The 15230-nt window shown below is 42.2% G+C and overlaps 1 protein-coding gene across 7 annotated transcripts in view; it reads left to right on the top strand.

The window, feature by feature from the left end:
* Positions 1–15230, top strand: part of ahdc1 (AT hook, DNA binding motif, containing 1) — a 356054-nt gene that overhangs the window by 137881 nt on the left and 202943 nt on the right. The gene's annotated exons all lie outside the window — the stretch shown is intronic.

Below are 15230 nucleotides of genomic sequence, written 5' to 3'. Positions count from 1 at the left end.
GAATATATTGCCGTATACAGACACAAACACAAAAATACTCATACTGTACATAGTTTCATCCTGTATTTTGTGTTGTATTCTGACTGTACTGTATTTTTAATTATTGTATAGTGTTTCTCATTTATAATTGTAAATGGAAGCATGTTTTGTAATAAAGAATTGAATTGAGCCGAGTTGAATAGACCACACACAAATACTTTGCTTTATTCACACATACCACCAAGTATATTACATTTACACATATAATATATTAACTTACACATATGCACCGATATATTGTCACACACAGAGGCACTGCAATTGCCTTATACATACACACGTATGCAGGATGTCCTGAGGCACAAAAATGCTTAAATATATTATGTGACAAATATGGGGCACTGTCGTCCCCTTGAACCATAAGACCACACGTCAGACACCAGGTAAAAGTCCAATAATGAATTTATTATAATAGCAATGTGCACAAAGCACCTACACTCCACAATACTCAATAATCACTAATAAATCAACACACTAATCAATAAACAATTCGTAATCCTCCACTCCCAACAGCTCAGTCACCCTTCCTCCCAACTCGGCTCACTGCTGGGATCTCTCAAAGTCCTTTTAAACTCCTTGACCCGGAAGTGTACCTGCCCCTCAGTCCACATGACTTCCTAGCACTTCTGGGTCAGATCAAAACTCTTCTTTTCTTCAGCCCGGAAGTACATCATTTCTTCCGTTCCCGTGACTGGGAAGTACTTCCGGGTTATATGGAAAGTACCACTCCCTGTTCTTCCTTGCAGCATCACCTGGTGGCCCCCACGGTATCCAGCAGGGCTGTGAATTAAAACTCCAAGGTCCATGATGCCCTGCTGGAATTTGGGGCACCTCCATGTTGCAGGGAGGGCTCCATCTGGCGGTTTTAAGGTTATTGACCGGGATAAACTGCCGGCCATATATCACAATTACAAAGAAGCATTTTTATGCAGAAAAGACACAAAAGAGCGATGAACAGAGGGAGCAATACAAAGTATCCTATAATAAATGAAAAGAACAAAAGTCCTTGAATTTCTTTTCCTTTCCTGTTACGTGATATGGGGTGACATAACAGTGCTTTCCCCATCCACCCCAACTCACCTAAAGTCTCAAAAGACAATGGCAGGGAACATCTGCTTTCTGCACACCTTAAACTGGTATTCACTTCTGGGCCTAGGCTGTACTCTAAAAGGTTCTTGAATCATTGAGCTGCGTTCCTGCTGGGGGCACCTGGCTTGAATGCCATTTCATCTGTTTACTTGGATTTAAGGGACCAAACATTCACAGTTGCTTTCTGATTGAATATCCTGTGTTACCGTATATGAATAGAGGCCCCACAGTCTCATTTCTAAGTCCACTGGCTGCCCTAACCTTAACTGAACTATTAAGGATGGCATTGTGTGAGTTCCCAGTTTTTCTAAATGAAATGGATATTGACATGTTGTGTTTTCCTAAACAATGCAACTATGACTTTTACTGTACTCTTTATATATGAAAATCGACTTAAACGTGAACTTGACATTGTGAGGCTTAATGTATCGAGCACCCTCAAGATTCCCTGAACTGGCTTCTGTATAAGGTTTTCTGGTCACTTTCAGGCTATATTTTTCCAGACATCCCCATCCCTTGCGTTATGTCCAAGTGAAGCCTACTCTTCCACTGCTGGCTCATTATTTAGTACTCCTAGAAAGAGATAATTATGTCATTATATGTGTTAATTGCAATATTTCAGTTGAACAGGCCTTATTATTTTTGGGACCCCTTCTCCCTATTTCAGCTTGCTTTATTTGTGTTGTATATATCTATTATTAGAATAATACTTGGTACAGTAACTGAGCAAAAACAAAGACAGTTATCCTTCCCCCAGTACATTCCTCTATGGGCAGTGACAGAAGCCAATTAAGAATTTTCCAATGGCTGTCCTCAGTTTGGTGATCCCAGTGGTAGGTCAGACTTCTAGCTACTTTCTTTGGCCCAGTATGTTTATGTGTATGTGTCTGACCATGTGACCTAGTGCTTAAAGACTTTCATGGAAAATAATGAGACATTTTATTAATATTGTGCCTTTATCATGCTCAAAGCGCTCACAATGGGTACATAATATGGCCCTAGTCAAACAAATCATCTAGTCAACCTGAATCTGCATTCCTGACTTTTTTTTTCTTTTTAAACTTTACATTGTGCTGTATGTGTAAAGAATTCCACAATGACATATACTTTTAAAAGAGCTGTATTTTAATTCTAAACCACCCAGCATTAGGCAGTCAGTCCATCCATCCATGCCAACATGTTAGATCAAGTGGAATCGAACAGAAGCAATCTCAAAAGTCGGCAACCAACAATGGTCAATCAAAATGGTACACTTGTTTATACTGAGTCAAAAGTTAACCTGCCACATTTCTTTAGGATATAATCACAAAGACAGTGACAGCATGGAGACTAAAGCCTAGGACACTGGAGCTGTGAGACAATAGCAATTCACTGTTCCAATTTGCCATCCCTGGCACCTAGAACTAGAGTGGGTAATGTAGTAGCTATTCAGTCACGATTGGCCTTGTATTTGCCAACCCTACTAAACTACCAATCTAAGCAGTCTTTCTGCCTTTCTCTCAGACTGTAATTAGGGTGTTTATTATTTCTGCTTTTTGTGCATCATCATCTGTGAAACTATGTAACACCAGGTATCCAGAGGTGGATGTCAAGCTGAGTTATTCCCTTTTTGCCTTGCAGCCCAAGCAGGCTTGCAGTAAGGCACTGCTGCCAGAAATGGGTGCTGTCACGCCTGGAGAAAAGGACTTTCTGACATAAACAGCCTTCCTTCAGGCTGGAGAGCACCTGGTTTTCTTCTTTATTAAAGGCGCAAAAGAGTGGTGCTGAAGATTAGCCAGTGAAAGAAGTAAAGACACTGAAAGTGCCTGTCCGTCCGATGGCTGTCTTCATCAAGTCAGAAGAAGACCTATTTCAATCCCAGCCCAGGTGCTTCAACATACTTATGCCCTCCTCTTTACTGTAGCCATTCTGTCAAGCTCAAAACAAGGAAGTGCACTGCTTTCTGCCATCAAATCTCATTGCAAGTAATCTGAAGAGGAGGAAACCCAAACTTTCTTTTTACATTCTATCTGGGGTTTCAGAGCTGCACAGATGAGAGCTGCCAGCTTTTGTCATGCTGCTTTTCATTTATTTTCTGAGTGACCACATCTCTCTCTCTCTCTTTCTCTCCCGTTCCCCCCCCCCCCCCCCCCCCATGATTCCTGCTCCACCACTCTGCTCACTTTTGCTGATTATTTCTGCAGGGCTGCACACAGAACCTGAAAGATTATCAGCTTAAAGCGACAGAAAACTCATCAGGAATCTTCACTTGTTTCTTTTAAGGATCAGGTCTGTTTTTTTTTCCCATCATCAGTTAGAATGCACAAGTGCAGCTTTTAGTGTGCCTCTTTTTCTACACAGCACAGGCAATGATGAGTTCACTAATAGAAGAACGCCAAGCAGTAAGTAAAGGGCTGCTGTGAATTTAGGATTTTTTTTTGTTGCTGCCTCCTTTCGGAGAAGATCCCTCAGGAATGCTCATTATCTGTCCAAACCAAGAATAGGACTAGAGTGCTATTCTACTGTCTCACACACACACACATTTTTGGTTCACTCTACCTATAATATGTACTGTCCTTTTTTTTATAGTTTATAATAAGTGAACAACGCTGGGTTCAAGCTTATCTGGGAATGGTAGAAAGAAAATCCTTTTACCTTTTTATGGGTATCACTAAATTAACCTTACTGACTAGCCTATGATTTTGAGGAACACCCAGACTCCCTCATGATTCTGCCAAGTATAGGCCTTGAGGAATAAAAGTCTGATTGAGCAGTATTGTCTTTGTAGCACATGTTGTTATTTGTATGCCCTTAGCTGTTTTTGCTAAATGTACATAATATTTACAAATCTGCTTTATACGTTTATCACATGACATTTTTATTGTGGTATGGTATGGAAACGACCAATGCTTTTTTTTTTTTGTCAACATTATGGCCATCCAACGACTCATTGATTTTTCTGTTTTACATCCATTTTTCTGTTGCTGAGTAAGGAGTTTGTATTAGCAGAATTAACCATACCTGGTAGAAACAGAAACCCCATGACTATGAACTGCTTAAGTAGGTTAGAAAATGAATGGATATATAATATCCATCTTCTTATATAATACGCTACCGTGGCTGTTCATTTGTCTGTCCAGGATTTTAAATTACCTTTAGCTCGCAAAACGTTTGACCTATTGACCTGAAATTTGGTACACATATACTACGTGACTTCTACTATCTGCTTTTGGGGTGATGATTGACCTCCGAGGTTATTCTTCTTTTTATTTTTATTTTATTTTATTATAGAATCAAGTCTTGGCAGCGAGCAACAGGGTGGCCGTACAGCACATGCGTAAAGGCACCGTTCTCATCCCTACCACCATCGCCATCACTTCCCCTACATCTTCATATCTTAAATCATTCTTGAGGCAGATTGAAGACTTAAGTGCCAGCTTAAGTGAAAAATTAACAAAAATGTACTAAGTAATTGTAACACAAACACTGATTTAATCAGTTTTAATGCAAAAAGATGCCAAGGAAAGAAGAGAAGAAGCGGGCTGCTAGGGTGGAGAAAGAAGAGCTGCTCAGGAAGCAGCAAGCACATCAACCTCTGAGCAAATGAATGCTAAACATACAGAGAAAGAGTAGGAAAACTAGGAATGCTCAAGTCAAGTGTAACGTGCAGTGCGCCATTACTGCTATAATATAATATAATATAATATAATATAATATAATATAATATAATATAATATAATATCCATATTACTACCCGAGAATAAACCGGATATGGACGCAGGGACACGGCGATGGGACCATGAGACGTACGCGCATCTCATCAACCCGCAAGCGAAGTCGCATCCACCGCGAACGAAGGAGTCACGGACCAACAACGAAAGAGCTCAACTAACGTGAATGAGAAATGAAGCAACAACGCGCCCATAGCTAACGACTAACAACACAGCCACACACAAAAGAGGATTCTGCGCTGCACCCCAGAGTCAACCGTGAGAGGCTACGGAGGCCCCACAGGTCCACAAAGATAGAACGGAAGTCGCAGGCGTCACCGCCATAATGTGAGTGGCACTACTGCGGAGTGAAGGCGGAGGCGTCACCGCCATATTCTGAGTAGCACTACTGCGGAGTGAAGTTAGGAATAATGTGCTGCTTGGGATTGTACAAACCGCTGAATGCTTTACACCAAATTCAAACACAATACAGCTCAATGATACAAACACGAGCCCGCCTGGATAAGATCAATGAACGCAGGCGCCTACAACGCGCATCTGACACTGCGGAAGCAAATCAGGCACGGGTTCAAAACGAACGACCTCGACTGACGGATATACAAACACGAGCCCGCCTGGATAAAATCAATGAACGCAGGCGCCTACAATGCGCGTCTGAAATGCCACGGGCAAAGCGGGCACGGCTGCAAAACAAACGAGCTCGACTAATATATTTCAGGATACCCAACGCCGGGGGTAGGCGAGCGAAGCGAGCAGGGGGCGGAGTCCCCTTGTAATATAATATAATATAATATAATATAATATAATATAATATAATATAGGGGTGGCATTACAGTGCACTCAGTAAGTAGCAGAGTTGCTCTGTGGATCTAGCTGCTTGAGCTCAAGTTCTGCACCTAGTTTTTGTTCATTTTCAGTCTTCGTTAAAACATTATAAAAACTGTGATAATAACAGACCATTTAGTCTAACAAGATTGTCTATCCTATTCACCTAGATTATCCAAAATGACATCAGGTTGAGTTTTGAAGGTACCTTAACACCTACTCACTACCACACTATCTGGTAATTTATTCCATGTGTATGTGGTTTTTTGTATGAAGAAAAACTTTCTAACATTTGTGTGATATCTTCCCTCAACAAATTTCTACTCTGTCACCATGTTCTTGATAAAAAAATTATTTTAAGTAACAGCCTGGATTCACTCTATAAATTCCCTTTATAATTTAAAAAATTTTGATCATGTTACCTCTAAATCTCTGTTTGCTCAAACTGAAAAGGTTTACCTCTTTTAATCTCCCTTTCCAGCTGATACCTCTTACCCTCAGATTATTCCTCTCAGGTATTTCGGTTTTCCTGCACATCCTCCAGTTTTCTTCTTACATCATCAATAACATTCAACCTTTGTGAATTGGCTGTTCCAAATTGCACCCCCCAAATTGTGAGTGCAGGTGTGTAGGCCATGTAAAGGACTGGTGTTCTGTCCAGAGCTTTACATGTCTTGCACCAAGAGCTGCTAGGGTAGCCCTCAACTGGTAACCCTGAGCTGAACTTGTTTTAGAATATTATATTATAAATTGCCCTTCCGTCCTGGCAGCACTGGGCACAAGATGGGTCTTTCTTCAGTGCTATTAGACACATATGTTTCCTTCTTTTTTGATCTCACTTTCCTGTTAATAAGTAACATTGTCAAAACAACTTCAACAATAATTGTCATTTTCTTTACTTAACATACTCAAACACGCTTAGTCCAATTCATGGTTACAAGGGGTCACAGTATGCTGAGCTTAATGCAGGAACTAATTCTGGATGGGGCCCCAGTTCACCACTGGGAACACCTACTCTAAATCTACATGTTATAGATTTGCCAGTTACACCACAAAGAAAGAAACTTCCAGCAGTGGTGCATCTTTCCTGTTTCATCCCATCTTCAAACTCTGTTGTTCTGAACTTTCAAGAGAATGATGTCCCATTTCATTTACTGTACCTACGAGTCACAATACACAAGACTCAGTGTAGCCTCAGCTTCTGTGGCATTGCACGGTTTTGATTATGCACAAAGCACACTTATTTATTGCCTTGCAGGTACAAAAAATATGAGCATTTGGTCTTTGGTTGCCAGTTATGGACTGACATGCCATCCAGGTTTGCTTTCTGCTTTGCTCCCGTGTTACCCCCTCCTTTTCACAACTGATGAAGAATGGATGAAGATTCTTTTTTTCCCCCATGATGACAGCTGTTATTCATGATTTCCACACTGGGATATGAACCTATGGCCCTGAGGCACTTCATGACTGACTTTTTAGCCCACAGGTCTATTTGTGCTTCTGACTGTAGGTTAATGATGCCACTGCATCTGTCGTCAGCAGCTGGCACTGAACTCACATCACTCTGTATCTGGTATCTCTTGTCGATGGCTCAGAGTTGTCTTGAATTCCCAAAAGTATCCTTCATCAGTTTCAAACTGTTGGTCATTGTAGATTCACATGCAGATCATCAGTGTAAATACTGTCATGACTTTTATGTCAGACAATCCCTTATGTCCTTTCACTCTTCTTCTTCTTTTTCTTCTTTTCAAAATGGCCCTAAATAATAACAACTGTATGTGTGAGTGCCAATAAATAAGGAACAACTCTTCTGGACACAAAGTGTGTTCATCACATGAGAAAAATAAGCCCACAGGTCATGGAGACCCCAGTGCAGTTCAGTTATCCACTGTGTTTTATATTGGGTGAATTTATTAGAGAGCTGCATCGTGGTGCAGTGGTGAGTTATTGTGGCTGAACTAGTTTGAATCTGCATGGATTTTGCATGTTCTTCCATTGCTTTTGTGTTTTTTCTTTATGCACTTCAACTTCCCTGCAAAGACATGCTGGTTAGGTTGATTGGCCTGGTAGTAGTGTCCCCTCTAATAAACTTTGCAACCTAGTGGGTCGACAACAATCTTGTGCTCCATGTTGGCCCACAACCTTGTATAGCAGTAATGTGTTTTTTGAGTTTGTTAAAAAAGAAAAACATGGAAGGTCTACTTAAGTTAACATGACCTGTGCTAAAGCAGGCTTTTTGGAAGTAAAAAATAGTCAAGGGGTCAAATGAGAGCTGGGAATTTGTCTTTGATTTAAGAAGTTTCTAGTAATGGAATTCTGCAACCACTGGATCGGTATTGCAGTACTCTTTGAACATGTCAAGGTTATTGCCCAGGCTTCTCATAGACAAGGCTCTTTTTTTTCTTTTTCATCATCTACGCCATTGAGAACCCTCTGTTTAATTTTAGTTATAAGCTGATGTGTCTTTATAAATGGACCCTTCAGTATATTGTAGAATTAATTCACCATTAAGCTTGGACATGGTGCTTATGGGCTGTCTACTTTTCATGGAGCTTCTTTCTGATCTTGTTAAAATGAGTGGGACTATAAAACATGTCCATTAATTATCGATTGTCTAAATCGAGCGACACCAATACACCGATACAGTATGCATTACATGGCACACTAAACATATTCCAGCTTTGGTCTGTTGTTATTTGGGAGAGGCTCACATGGTTCTGCCATCTAAATCCAAAGGCCTTCTTTGTATTGACTGAAATTTAAAAATAAGTAAAGTGTTAGCTTTTTGAATGGCAGAAATGTGTGTACAAAATGAGGTTGTCCCAACGTTAATGATTTTTTACTAAGTGGTAATCATTATGGGGACATATTCTCAATATGTGTCACCATGTTGATTTTAATACAGTACTGCTGGTGCCATGTTGTGATAAGCCTGCCAGAAAAGAGACAGGCATTGAGAATAATCCTAAGATCTGAGTTTAGGTGAAGTAAAGTGTGGAGTAGCCTTAATTTTATTTATCTGTTCCTCCATCCATCTAGTAACCTGCTCATCCATTAATGTTTTTCTTATAATAACCAGTGAGCTTTGCTCTTCAATATGCCTATTGTTTACTTTGTGCTCCTTGAGGATTTCTGGAGGGGGCTTCATCTAAAGTTCACTTCTTGAATGGATATTGCTCATAACCTGCATCAGAAGAGGACTACAAAACAACCTGTGTAGGTGACCACACAGGTACAAAATTAACAAATGACACCCCAAAGAGTTTGTAGCATTAAGATAATTTATTTTTTTTCCCTCAAGTATCTAGCTCTGCATTTTGGGTCTCTTGAAGTTAAGTGGCCAATATCATCATGTAAGGTGACACTCAAGACTAAGCCAGAATCCTAAAGGGTGGTCCAGCTGTGGTGACTGAAATGTCTGCAGTTGCCAGTTTGAATTCTAGCTTGAAGTCAGGCTGCCAACAACTGTCTGGTATTTTTACAGTACCAGGGTGTTGTACTGTGTTAGCTGTTATGAATACAATGAGAAGTCAAGCAACATGACTCCTTTTATTTGCTAACTGAAAAGATTACAACATGCAAGCTTTCGAGGCAACTCAGGCTCCTTCTTCTTGATTACATTTTGCCTGAAGATGGGGCCTCAGTTGCCTCGAAAGCTTGCATATTGTAATCTTTTCAGTTAGCCAATAAAAGGTGTCATTTTGCTTGACTTCTCGTATTTTTAAATATAAATTGACTGCCATGCGGGCGGCACGGTGGCGCAGTGGGTAGCGCTGCTGCCTCGCAGTTGGGAGACCTGGGGACCTGGGTTCGCTTCCCGGGTCCTCCCTGGTGGAGTTTGCATGTTCTCCCCGTGTCTGCGTGGGTTTCCTCTGGGCGCTCCGGTTTCCTTCCACAGTCCAAAGACATGCAGGTTAGGTGGATTGGCGATTATTGGCCCTAGTGTGTGCTTGGTGTGTGGGTGTGTTTGTGTGTGTCCTGCGGTGGGTTGGCACCCTGCCCGGGATTGGTTCCTGCCTTGTGCCCTGTGTTGGCTGGGATTGGCTCCAGCAGACCCCCGTGACCCTGTGTTTGGATTCAGCGGGTTGGAAAATGGATGGATGGATGACTGGCATGCAGGTTATCATCTTGAAGGGAAAGGAACAGATGCTAGCTTCCTTTAACTTTGAACAAATGACATTTGGATGAAGGTTAGTAGTGCAAGTGCAGAATCTTAACTGTCCATAAATTCAACAATTTTCTAGCCCACTTTTTCAGTTTTTTGGTTATATATATGGCTAATATCCTCCCAGGCGAGGGAATCAACCCTAAATGTGACACCAGCTCATCACTGGGCACATATCAGTTAATTCCACATGGTAGGCCTTGGGATATGAGAGAACACAAAGTTGCATGTCACAAGATATTTGATTAATTTAAACCTTCTAGTAAAAGACTTGGTGTCAGCTCAGGTGATTTAAATATTTTAGTCATTACAAGGTAGTCCTCTTTTCTTCTGTAGGCAAGATCATGGAAGTCCTTAGCAGAGAACTTGGTGGCTACTCTGTTGGGCTCTATTACCAAGTTTGGAAAGATTCCAAGTCTGCAGATTCAAATGTTCAAATCTCATTTAGGAACACTGTGGTCCACATTTGACACACCTAACTCAACCACAAGCTATGGGTGCCAGCTCTATTTAGAATCTCTCGCACTGCCCGCAAAATATAATAATATAAGAAGTAATTAACATTAACTTTGAAGACTCTGATCATACAAAGATATTTTTTTGCTCTTATACTTCTTTAGAAAGTCTAGGCTGGGGGTTAAAAAGAGTTCAGTTTCCAGTTTGAATTCTGGCTTGAAGTCGTGCTGCCAACACCTCTCTGGTATTTTGCATATAAACTGACTCCCGTGAAGGTCAGTGTCTTAAAGTAAGTTGGCATATGTTCCCTTTTCTTTTCTGTGTGCAATTTTCCTGGAGAGTTCTGGATTCTCACAGCCAAGCATCACTTTCTACTGCCCTCTGCTGGTAAGGAGGAGGAGGCTGCAGCCTCCAATGTAGTCGATGCAACTTTTTAATTTGCGGCCACTAATACCACACACAGTACCTGGCAGAATGTTAAGGAAAGTGGATATTGTGATGCAAAGTAAAGTTCATATAATTAGTATGGACATGGCTCCTTGCACTGAGATTTATTTTTTTGCTATTTCTGCAGTAACCACACATGTCTTCCTGTACCTTTGTAGCTTTCTTTCCGTTCATCCCCATGGGGGCCCAACAGGAACACACACACACTCTCTCTCTCTCTCTCTCTCGCTTTCTCTCCGTCTCCCTTTTTTTCCTTGTTCAGGAGTATGGCAGAATGACCTCTGACCTCAGGTGCAAGGCCTGACTACCTTTTTTACAGCAGATCTACAGCTTTCTTCCGTTGTGCCCCATGGGAGGAAAAGGGGGGGTTGGGTGGTGACAGGGAAAGAAAGAGTGAGAGCGCTTATAAGAGAGAGAGAAGGCAAGAGAAAGAGCAGAATAAAAGGGGCAGACATCAGTGGGGGAGGGAAGGAGGAAGAGAGTGATGGAAGAGGAAGGGAGAGAGAGAGAGAGAGAGAGATTGCGGAGGAGTAGGAGGAGGAGGCAGCAGAAGGGCAAACAGATGGAGGGAACTGAGAGTTGTGTTCTGCAGAGGGCAGTCAGGCACGAGGGACAGTGATGTAATTACATTGAGCTGAGTTGCTAAGGTAGACGGACATGGACAAAGGCAGCTTTTATTACTTAAGGTGCTCTCTGCAGTCGTCAGTGGGGTTATGGAAACAAGAGATGGCCAGGTAGCATTGATAGCTTAGGGCGTTCCTCTTGGGTCTTGGACAGACATGAGGCAATTCACACGTCTGGCTGATGCTGCCAGAGTTGTTGCAGTGTAGGGCACATTTGCAGCAAGATGTTTTGTCTGTAGTGAGACTGAGCTTCAGTGCACACCACAATGTTTTCTGGGCATCAGACTGAAACTGTGTTTGTCTGCAGAGTAGGTTTGTGTAATGCTTGCAGCCAGACACCTTACTCAGAGCTGACATCAGGAGGAGTGTCAGCTTTGTTGTTACTGTCATCAAACAGTCTGCTAAATCTGAAATAACTGAAATTAAAATGTGTTGGGTTCAATGGTAGATACAGAGGCCTATCCCAGAAACTGATGTTGTAAGATCCAACTTCTGCTCTGAGCTGGTTGGTGTTATTAATATCAGTTTTCAGTCTGTTAGATAGAAAGTAACATAAATAGGAATATAGGGGGGGTAAAGGGTATATAGGGGCAATGTGGTGGCATGATGATTAACATTGCCGCCTCATTGCTCGATGACACTGAATTCAGATTTCAGCTCTGGACACTGGCTCAGTGGAGTTCTCTTTGTGCCCATGTAGGATTTTTCTGTAGATACTGTGGTTTACTCAGACGTCCCAAAGGTTAGATTTAATTGGTGGCTCCTAATTGGCCCGATGTGCATGAGTGTACCTTGTGATAGGCTGATGCCTCATCCGGTCTTAGACAGCACTGTGGACCGCTTTACATTTCAATAGGCAACAAATGGTGCTTCATTTGTCATGGCATAGGTGCTCTTAACAGTGTCCTTTAAACAGAGATCTTGCAAACATAGAGTGACCTTTCTTACTTCTCTTCTGGAATGGACCAAGGAGCAGTTGGTGTGAACTTTTCACAGTGCCATCATGGGCTGATGTGATATAAAATGGCTGTTTGTTCCTGCTGACCCACAAATCCTTTTCTGCTTGTAAGTTGCAATTGACGTAAGACTGCTTCTTTGTGCCCCACACCACATCCTGATGTTGGGCTGCAGCTGTGGGGGTGCATGGAAAAAGAATTTAATATGACATTCTCAAACCCACTTAATCCAGTTCAGAGCTGCATATAACAGAGCCAGTCCCTTCAGCACTGGGCACACAGCCTGAAAATGCCCAGGCCTCCATAGGTCCCACTTCCACCCACGTCCATTTAACCCGGACTGCCATTTAACCTAACTGGTTACATCTTTGGACATGTGGGAGGAAAACTGAAGAATCCATGCAGACATGGGAGAGAATACAAAATCTACATAGACCATGACTGGGCAAGGGGTTGAAACCTGGAATGCTGGATAAGTGAGGCTGCTGCCCCCATAATGCTAAAGGCAGGCCTAGGAATGGATTATTAGACTATATGATATGGATGGCACAGTTGACCAGTATTTTGCATTTCTGTCCAGCTACTCAAGGGTTTGAATCCTGGCTTGGTCACTGTCTTGTCGAGCTTTTATCTTCTTTCATATTTATGTAAGCTTTCTCTAGGCATTGTGGCTTCTTTATGTATTGCAAATATGTTCATTTTATTATAGATCAGTGTGGGTGTTTGTATGAGTGTTAGACTGACATGCAGTCATGAGTGGGTTCCTACCTTGTGCTCAATGCTGCCCAACCACTCTGCAGGTGTACAATCAAAAAAGAGAAATAAAATGGATGAATGATATCACATCATAACATATTATATTATACCAGTAACGGCGTACTGCACGATAACGTGCAGTGAATACACTTGACTTGAGCATTCTTAATTTTCATCCTCTCTCTCTCTACGTTTAGCATTCGTTTGCTCAGAGGTTGATGTGCTTGCTGGTTCCTGAGCAGCTCTTCTTTTTTCCACCCTAGCGGGCCACTTCTTCTCTTCTTTCGTCGACATCTTTTCACGTTAAAACTGATTAAGTCAGTGTTTGTATTGCAATTACTTAGTATGTTTTCCTTAATTTTTCACTTAAGCTGGCACTTAAGTCTTGGATCTGCCTCAAGAATTTAAGATTTAAGATTTAAGATATGAAGAGGTAGGGGAAGTGGCGGCGAAGGTGGTAGGGATGAGAACGGTGCCCGTACGCATGTGCTGCACGGCCGCCCTGCTGGCCGTTGCTGGGAGTTGATTCTACAATAAAATAAAATAAAAATAAAAAGAGGAATAACCTTGGAGATCAATCATCACCCAAAAGTGGATAGTAGACCTCGCGTCGTACAGTATATGTGTACCAAATTTCAGGTCAATAGGTCAGACAGTTTGCAAGCTACAGGTGATTTAAAATCCTGGACAAACAAACAAACAGCCACGGTATTATATTATATTATATTATATTATATTATATTATATTATATTATATTATATTACTAAACCAGCTTCATTCAATATAGATACACATTGGGTCAGAGCCTATCCTGACACTGCTGGGTACAATTTAAGTATCCACCATGAGTCCATTGTAGGCCTATTATATATTCTGCTGGCTTGTACGTCCGTAATATACTTTAATTTTCTCTGGCGGTAATACAGGCGTGCGCGTCGGTAATACGCCTTTAATCTCCTCTGACAGTAACACTGGCTTGTATGTGGCTGTAATATGCGTCACTGTATTGTGTACCTTTAATTTCTTCTTGCAGTAATACAGTACTGGTTTGTATTTCCATAAAACGCCTCTAACTTTCTCTGACCGTAATATCGCTCATCACACCGTGCCCCGCGCATGTGCACTTCACCAGAAGCCCCGCACATGTGCACTTCACCAGAAGACACAGACACACAGACACCTGGACACACACAGGGATTTTATTAAAGAGGATTATATTATATTATCCATCCATCCATTTTCCAACCCGCTGAATCCGAACACAGGGTCACGGGGGTCTGCTGGAGCCAATCCCAGCCAACACAGGGCACAAGGCAGGAAACAATCCCGGGCAGGGTGCCAACCCACCGCAGGACACACACAAACACACCCACACACCAAGCACACACTAGGGCCAATTTAGAATCGCCAATCCACCTAACCTGCATGTCTTTGGAATGTGGGAGGAAACCGGAGCGCCCGGAGGAAACCCACGCAGACACGGGGAGAACATGCAAACTCCACGCAGGGAGGACCCGGGAATCGAACCCAGGTCCCCAGATCTCCCAACTGCGAGGCAGCAGCGCTACCCACTGCGCCACCGTGCCGCCCCTATATTATATTATATTATATTATATTATATTATATTATATTATATTATATTATCAATCCATTCATTCATTTTCTTAACCTGCTTACTCAGAGAATGATTTTAGGGCAGCTAGAGCCTTTTCCAACAATAATTGAGTGCAAAGCAGAAACAACACCCGGACAGGGTGAACAAACACAAATACACCGGGGCCAGTTTGAAACATACCAACTCTCCTAACCTGTATGTCTTTGGACTGTAGGAGGGAGCTAGTGTACCTGGAGGTAAACCCATGCAAACACAGAGAGAAAATGCAAACTCCATGCAATTGTACCAGGGACTCCTCCCTGCGTGGAGTTTGCATGTTCTCCCCGTGTCTGTGTGGGTTTCCTCCGGGTACTCCGGTTTCCTCCCACAGTCCAAAGACATGCAGGTTAGGCGCATTGCTGATTCTAAATTGTCCCTAGTGTGTACTTGGGGTGTGTGTGTGTGTGTGTGTGTGTGTGTGTGTGTGTGTACCCTGCGGTGGGCTGGTGCAGGTTTGTTTCCTGCCTTGCGCCCTGTGTTGGCTGGGATTGGCTCCAGCAGACCCCCGT

Source organism: Erpetoichthys calabaricus, chromosome 14 (assembly GCF_900747795.2).
Source record: "Erpetoichthys calabaricus chromosome 14, fErpCal1.3, whole genome shotgun sequence".
In the NCBI taxonomy this organism is placed as follows: domain Eukaryota; kingdom Metazoa; phylum Chordata; class Cladistia; order Polypteriformes; family Polypteridae; genus Erpetoichthys; species Erpetoichthys calabaricus.
The sequence above is the reverse complement of the archived record's forward strand: the minus strand, read 5'-3'. Positions and strand labels throughout refer to the sequence as shown.